The sequence below is a fragment of the Neocloeon triangulifer genome, unplaced genomic scaffold (genome assembly GCF_031216515.1).
Source record: "Neocloeon triangulifer isolate White Clay Creek 2 clone unplaced genomic scaffold, ASM3121651v1 ptg000022l, whole genome shotgun sequence".
In the NCBI taxonomy this organism is placed as follows: Eukaryota; Metazoa; Arthropoda; class Insecta; order Ephemeroptera; family Baetidae; genus Neocloeon; species Neocloeon triangulifer.
In genome coordinates, this window is record NW_026775562.1 from 6600615 (window position 1) to 6609309 (window position 8695).

The 8695-nt window shown below is 41.3% G+C and overlaps 1 protein-coding gene across 1 annotated transcript in view; it reads left to right on the forward strand.

Annotated features, from left to right (window-relative positions):
• The window catches only part of LOC132204814 (probable cytochrome P450 303a1), a 67418-nt gene that overhangs the window by 21719 nt on the left and 37004 nt on the right, over positions 1-8695 (forward strand). The window lies entirely within an intron of this gene.

Sequence of the window (8695 nt, forward strand, 5' to 3'; positions counted from 1 at the left end):
TACACGCTGAAAAAAAAGAACAATATCCTGCTCTACGGTTCTGCTTCACTGCGCTGCAGCCTTAATTCTTGTGCTGTAATTAATTGGACAAAATCGTTATAGAAAATTAATATCCAATTTTATTTTTTATTTTTATTTTTTAACATTTGAGTCTTGAGCTTATGGAGTGTCACCGCGAATCGCGAGTTGCCCGCCGATCGAGATGCACCCTTTTGCAAGACAGTCAGAGTGTGTTTGCCTCGCCACCGAGGATTCGCAATTGAAACGCTGTGCATTCGCCACATACCAATATGCCCGGCTGGAAAGGTGGAAACCAGCCGGCAGCGAGTCGATGCAGATTGCTCTGCATCTCCAATTCCACTGTATTTTGACTGGCAAGTGTCCGGCTCACACACAACTTCATAGTATTATTTTATTTTTTAAAGTAAAAAAATAATAATAATTAATATGATCGATTTGCTTGACTTGCTTGATTTTAATAAAGACAAACCCAAAATAAAATAAAAAAAAAAGACAAAATTTAGTGGCGCCTTCTGCGCCACTAAAAAGGGCACAGGCCGACAAGACTTTGTCTTGGCCTGACCCTAAATAAAAAAAAAATAAAAAAAAAAAAAATGGTCTGTTTTAACTATGATATTATTTATTCTTGATATAAATTGAAACGAGTAGTTCGGCTCTGCGGTAGTCTAGGGGTTTAAGGGGTTTAATCGGAGGATGCTTTTTATTATTTGGATCGGCCGATGACTCGGACGACGCGACGGCGGCCGCGGGTGCGGCCGTCTAGCTGGGCTTGATGAAATTAATTAATTGAATATAAGCAAAAGAGCAAGACGAACTTGTGCGTCTTAGCTCGACCCGAGAAGCGGGTTCGCACGCGCTCGACGAATGTCGTCAAGTCGCCTGCGAGAACCTGAGTGGAATGAATATAAAAGAAATACACAATTCACTTTGCCTCCTACTTGGAGAAAGAGAGAGGGAGCGTCCCTGCAGTTTATTGTGGGCTTTGTAAACTACAGAAAACTTGTCGCACGTCTAGGCGGCGAATGAATATTAAACAATATCTAATTTGGTTTAATTGTTTAAATAAATTTGATCGGACAAAGAGATGGCACGCGGGCTGATACATATTATTGATTAATCTGCTTATTTGATTTAATTATCGTTACAGATCTCCGCGCGAAAAAAAATTTTTGTTTAATTTTTGAACTTGACAAAGTGAAAAAATGATTGAACAAAATTAAATCTATGCATAATGAAATCAAAAATCACACGAAAAAATTGAAAAAGTTTTGAGCAGTTCATTGTCACTGCACTTTTTAGTCACTTCTTGTTTGCTGCTTTATTGTTATAATTCTGATTGTTGCTGTCGGCGGTGGCGGATGAAAATTTTAATTGCCAAACCTGTGGCAGAATATTTTGCTAGCGAACTCGCGGTAACAAAATTGATCGGAGTGATGACTCTCAGTTGATTTAGCCACTCTACGGGGGCTCATTTCGGCGCCGTGGCCGAAGGCCTTCCCGGAGAACGGGCTGTGTTTGGGTGTTTCGGGCGCCTGCTGCTGGTGTGTCGGGCGGGTTTGCATACACCCAAGGTGGTTGTGCATGAAAGAGTTTCAGTTGAGAAGCGTGGCGGCGGCCTGCTGCCTTTCCATTTAAGGTCTCCAAGAGGAAAGTATTTTTTCCGATTGCCTCTTTTATTCGGAACGGGCCTTCGTACTTTGGGCTTAGGCCTGCTGCAATGCCTTTCTGCTTGTTGCTCAACACGTTGCTTTCTCTGAGTACTGACAAACCTTCTTTGAAAGGGTGATCCTGGCGATTTTTATTATATTTCTCTGCATATTTTTCTCGGCGATTGGCAACATTTTCCAGGGCTATTTCTTGCGCGGCGCGCATCCTCTCAATCATTTGCTCGACGTATTGTGCGTACGGAATGTCATCGTGCTGTTCTGAGGGTAGTGCGGGGTGCCTTATTTCGCGCATTAGGAAAAGAAAATTCGGCGTGAAATTTGTTGCTGATGAGATGCTTGAATTTATGCTGAATGAAATTGCGTCAAGATGCAGATCCCAATTTTTGTGTTTGTCGCAGTAGCACTTGATTTTCTTTTTCAGCTCTTTATTACTCCGTTCGCAGCGATTTTCACTTGGGTTATAAGGTGAAATTAGGGTGTGTTCAATTCCAAGTCGTTTGCATGTGTCTCGCCAAATTTTAGATGCGAACTGACTTCCGTTATCGCTGACGATACGTTTCATAAATCCAAATGTTGTTACCCAAAATACTAATTTATCAACTAGTACTTTGCTTTTGAGTGAGCGGAGCGGAAAAATTTTTGTGTAGCCGGAAAAGTTGTCAACAAATACTACAGCGCAGGTATGACCTGATGAGCTGCGTGGTAATGGGCCAATTGCGTCAACGCTAATTACTTCGTTGATGTGCGTGTCTAATTTGCGGTTGTGCAGTCCGTACTTGACGAAATTTTTGTCTTTTACTTTTTGACAAGTAGCGCATCCTTTCACGTAGTCATCCACGTCTTTTCGCATATTTTTCCATACGAAATGAGATGAAATTTTTATCAGTGTGATGTGTTTTCCTGGATGTGCACTCAAAACATCGTCATGGCAAATTCTTAAAACACTTTTGCGAAGGTGTTTAGGCAGAACAATTAAATTTTTTCCTTTTGCTGTGTATTTAATTACTCCTTTGTTGCTGATGGTATATTTGTGTTTTCGACCGGAGAGAATTGCCTGTTTCATTTCTTTCAGCTCGTCGTCTTTTTGCTGCTCAATTTCCCATTCTTCATCGGTAACTGGAAATTTAGTGTGTGTTTCCAAAGTGGTGAGGAGTACTTTGAGGCGTTGTCCCATTTTAATTTCTTGCGGGGAAGGAACGACTAACTTGCTAGAATAGCGGCGTTTTGGCTCTTTTTTCTTTCTCCGTCTTTTCTCTTGGTTTTCTTTGCGCGGGCGGCCTCTCTTTTTTGTTGGCGGCGGCGCGTCAATTTCTTTCTCTTTTTGCTTTTTTGCCCTCGGCGGCTGCTTTTGGTCGGTGCATTTGATGCAACTGTGCTCGGGTGGCTCATTATTTTCCTGCTCAAAAGTGACAATTCCTTCGTTTTGCACATCTTCTAAAGGAATTATTTTATTTCTGTCAGTTTGAGGCATTTTGTAGTCACTCGCAGATAAAACTGCGTTGCGAGAAAGTGCATCAGGTGCCGTCATTTGAGTTCCGGGCTTATATTGCAAGTGGCAATTAAATCCAGAGAGAAATAAACTCCATCGTTTGAGTCGGCCTGCAGGATTTGGATGTTTCATCAAATACTGAATTGCTTGATGGTCGCAGAAAACAGTAAATTTAGAATATTGGATGTAATTTTGGAATTTTGATATTGCCCACACTACTCCAAGAAATTCAAGCTCTGAGATGCAGTAGTTTTTCTCGGCGGCGTTTGTTTGTCTTGAAATGTAGTGTACAGGTCGGTGGCCTTTTCCATCCAAATTTTGTGTCAAAATTGCGCCAATTCCATCTTTGCACGAGTCAACAAAAATTTGAAATTCTTGGTCCATTTTTGGCAAATTCAACATGCAATTTTCTGAAGTCAGAGCTGAAATAATTTTCTTCAGTGCGTTTTGCTGTTTTTCTCCCCATTCAAATTTTGCATTTTTGCGAAGGAGTGCAGTAAGCGGTGCAACAACTAACTGGTAGTCTTTGATGAATTTGCGGAAAAATCCACTAAGTCCAAGTAGCTGTTGAACGTTGAGCTTGTTCTTTGGTTGAGGAAAATTCAGAATGCATTGCACTTTTTCTGGGAGAGGTTTCATTTCTCCGTTGCCAATTTTGTGTCCAAGAAGTTCAATTTCTTTTGCTGCGACATCTAATTTTGTTGGATTTATTGTTAATCCGGCGTCATGCAATCTTTTTAATACGATTTCAAGGTGTTTAACGTGCTCCTCTAACGTGTTGGAATAAACACAAATGTCGTCGTAAAATGCTGTGACGAAATCAAAATTAAGTCCGCGTAGAACTTTATCAATTAGCTTCTGAAAAGCGAATCCTGATCCAGCGTAACCAAATGGTGCGCGTGTGAAAGCAAAGAGTCCACGATGCGTGTTGAAAGCAAAGTATTTTCTGTGCTCAGGTCGAATTAGCATTTGCCAATATGCGCCACTCAAATCAATTCTGGTGTAAAATTTTGCATTGACTTGGCTGAAAATTGTTTCCAAGTTGAGAGCATTTGGGTAGGGCCTAATTACTGTGCGATTATTGAGAAAACACATATCGCAGACTAAGCGATATTTTTGTTTTTCGCCTTTTGGCGTTTTCTTTGGCACTAAATGAATTGGGCTGACAAAGTGTGCGTCATCAACTGGCTCAATTACTCCGTGCAGTAACATTTTATTCAGCTCCTCGTCAATAATTTCTCGTGTTTGAGCATTGGTTGGCCGTAGTGCTGCTTTGTATGGCAATCCGTCTTTTATTTCAAAGTCCAGATGAAAATCTTTTGCAAGTCCTGGCGCTTCGCTGAATAATCCCAAATTATTGTACTTCAAGAGCAATTTTTTCAGAACACCATTTTTGTCATTTTTAATTGTTTTTGGCAGTTCGTCTCGTAATTGGTGTTTTTCTTGCACTGATGCGTGAAGAGAATGCAAGTATCTTGATTTTTTATAGACGAAGCGAAAAACATTTTGTGGGTCCTTGGTGTGAAAATAACCTGAAGGGAGAATTCCAATTTTTGCGCTCGCGATGAAATTTCGACCAAGTAAAATTTCATTTGTTTGCTCGGCGAGCACAAAGCAAGGCATGTTAACAGTTCCTGCTCTCCACTTTATTGGTAATTCAATTGCTGCGACGACTTCTGCGCTTCCACCCACTGTTGATAATTTTTTATTTGAGTACCAAACTTTTGCTCCTTTTTGCTTCATTTTCTCAAATAATTTATAGCCAATGAGTGTAACGTCGCTTCCTGAATCCAAAATACCAATATAGTGTCGATTGAGAATTTTCAGTGGAATTGTTGGTCGTCTAAAATCAAATTGTTTTGGTCCTTTCTCACGGAAAAATTTTGTCATTTTTATTTTGTTTTTCTGAACGAGTAATTCGCAGGCTTTGATTTTATTCTCTAAATTTAGTTTTTTATTCCTGCTTCTGCCCGAGGCATCAGTAGCAGGTTTCTCGTTCAGTTTTCCGACTTTTTCCTATTGTGAGGAGTGGAGTCGCGCTGGCGTGATTTTTTCTCATTGCGCCTATTTTTCGAGCTTTTCTCGCTGCTGCTGTCTCTTTTCTCGCGTGAAATTTCAGTCGTTTTCTTAGCAAAAGTGGTATTTTTGTCGCCGGACGAGCGGCGATTTTTATCTCGGTCGAACGAGCGATCTCGAGATTTGCTGCTGCTGCTGCGATCAAACGAGTGATCACGTGATTTGCTGCCGAACGAGCGGCGCGAATCATCACTGCCAAACGAGTGGCTGCGATATTTTTCTCGCGATTTGGAGCGATTACCAGATGAATGGTAATTTTTTCCGCGGCCGGACGAGCGGCGGCGTGATTGCGAGCGAGAGAAAGATTTGTTTCGGCGGCGCGCGCGAGAGCGGCGGAGTTGCGGGTTGAGGGCTTCCAGGGGCACTTCTTTTACATGAGATACACGCGGGTCGCTGCTTTTATTCGGGCCGGTGTATGCCAATGAAAACTCAATTGATTTTTCGGCCGGCGGCGGCGGCTTGTAAGTCTGCATTTTGTAGATGAGAGTCTGGACCATTGAAGCTTCATCTAATAATTCTTGCAAAGACTTAAAAGTTTTTCCGCGCATGTACGTGCAGTAGATTGGGTGCATTTGGGAAACGATTTTTTCCACAATTTTTTGTTCATCCGCGTCAGGGTCAATGATGTCAAAATAGCCTTTTATTTTATGCGCGTATGTGGTGAGCGGCTCATTCTCGTGCTGGGTGCGTTCTTCGAGCTCGCGCGTGAGGCTTTTCTTGTAATCCACGGCGGCGAATTCTCGCATGAATTTTTCACGAAATTCTCGTTCGCTGCTGCACTTTGAGCCTGTGCAATTATACCAGAGCAATGCTTCTTTCTTAAGAACGACTGGCATTTTGTTCTTAATTAGATCTAGCTCATGCACAGCGTGTGCTTTTGCTTGGCAGCTGATGAATGTGAGATATTCGTATGGAGAATTTTTGTCGCTTTTGCCGTAAAAATTTGGAATGTAGATTCTGGTGTAAATCTTGGCAAGGTCAAAAGGTGAATTTGAATTTCTATTTGATGTGGCATTAATTAACGCATTTGTTAATTGCTGGAATGGGTCTGATGGCGCTGAACCGAAATTCAAATTTGAGGCTGCTGCATCTGCTTGGGGTGGCAGTTGCGGCTGTGGCGGATGCCTCAATCCGTCCGGGATGAAATTTAATTCGGCGGTCACCCGGTCTAACTGAACCGAATCTTGTGCCTGTTGCAATTGCGCCGTGAAAGGTGACACGTGAACTGCATTGGCGTTGGAAAAGGTGCGAATGATCTGCTGCGGCTGCGGAGCCGTAGGAGAAATTTTCGTCGCGTCCATTTCACCTAATTCGCGCATGAGAGAATTCAAAGCGAACCGATCGCTGAGACTTTGTTTCTCGCCGCGGAATTGGTGTTGGTGCGGAGTGCTTGTTTTTGTTTCCTCGACCTTTTTCTGGGCATTTTCGCCTTTTTTCTCGGAGTCGGCGGACTCTGGTGGTACGACTAGGGAGTTTTCGTCACCCGCAGGTGGTGTAACTTTCCCGTCACCATCACCAGCGTCCGTCCCGTCCGAGAAAAATGTCGTCTCAGACAGTGGTTTGCCGTCCGCGCCGTCATTGCCCGGGGGCAGTTTGGCTTGCGGGGCGTCATCACCGTGGTCAGACATTGCTCTCCTCTTCTTTTTGGGTTGCTTTTTCAAAAATTGAATTTCGCCTGGCGGCAGAAAAGATACGCGGCTTGGTGGAGCAAATTCCGCAAAAACGGTGCTCGGTGCCGCGCCGATAATCTGCGTCGCTGTTTAATAAAAAGTCCTCTTTTTACTCGGCAAGAGACCCCACTGAAACGAGTAGTTCGGCTCTGCGGTAGTCTAGGGGTTTAAGGGGTTTAATCGGAGGATGCTTTTTATTATTTGGATCGGCCGATGACTCGGACGACGCGACGGCGGCCGCGGGTGCGGCCGTCTAGCTGGGCTTGATGAAATTAATTAATTGAATATAAGCAAAAGAGCAAGACGAACTTGTGCGTCTTAGCTCGACCCGAGAAGCGGGTTCGCACGCGCTCGACGAATGTCGTCAAGTCGCCTGCGAGAACCTGAGTGGAATGAATATAAAAGAAATACACAATTCACTTTGCCTCCTACTTGGAGAAAGAGAGAGGGAGCGTCCCTGCAGTTTATTGTGGGCTTTGTAAACTACAGAAAACTTGTCGCACGTCTAGGCGGCGAATGAATATTAAACAATATCTAATTTGGTTTAATTGTTTAAATAAATTTGATCGGACAAAGAGATGGCACGCGGGCTGATACATATTATTGATTAATCTGCTTATTTGATTTAATTATCGTTACAAAATAAAAATTATGATATTATAGCGCTCTTGTAATTAATTGTTATTTGCCATGTCTGAAAAAAAGTGAGCATAGCACTTTTCTATTGGCATCAATTTGGATCTCCAGCCAAGGCGCAGCGCATTTACCTTTTGTTTTTGAGTTAATAAAAAAGCTAGTAGAGAATAAGCAAGTAATCTCGAAACAAGCTAAATTTTATTCAAGTGAAAAGGTGCCCTTATTTAGGTTACACAAGCCAAAAGAAACCTAAAAAGCACATTTCTCAAAATTGTCTTAACTTGACTCGGCCGGGGATAAAAATTTGTATCGAAGAAACGCTATTAAGTCGCCGCGACTCTTTTGGAAATATGAAATTGCCTTTAGAATTTTAAATACTAGAAATTAATCAGCAATCAGAAACAAAAATCATTGATGGCTTCCAGGTGGAAAATTTTCATGGACAAAAACCGGTACTAACAAATTTATATTTCTAATAACCTTTCTCCTAATAAAATGTTCCGTTACGCCGAACAAAAAAAAAACACAAAAAATATGAAAAAATCTCCAAGGTGCCAATTTTCAGCAAAACTTGGTGTTGCTCTCATCGCACTGAATGGTTGCAAAATTTTCTTCTTGATCATACAAAAATTTTTACAAAAGTTTTAAATTATTGAAATGAAATTCAGTTGGATTTTCAACAAGGTATTTATTTGAGACATTAAAAATTTTATTTTTGTAAAAACGGTTAATAATGGTGGCTATGAACATATATCTTCATTATGTATTTCAAACGAAAAGGCATCATACACAAAAAAATATTTCGTGTTTATCTCATAGCGTTTTCCTTTCTTACTTTCTTTCTTCACTTTTTCAATACTTTTTTTATCATTATAATTATTATTATACAACGTATCTTGCAGTGAGTGTATTTTACGATATACAATAAACTGTTGCGCCAGAGAGCTTTTTGTTTATAAGAGTCATTGTCGTACTGTCGTGGAAATTATTACCAAAGAGATAATATAACATTTGTCCTATTGAACTGCAGCATAATTTTTAGAGTGAGAGTGGAAAGAAAGGACAAGCATATAATAATTTATCTTCCTTTTGACACTAAGTGAGTTTTTGCTAATACTTTTTCCAGGTCATTCCTT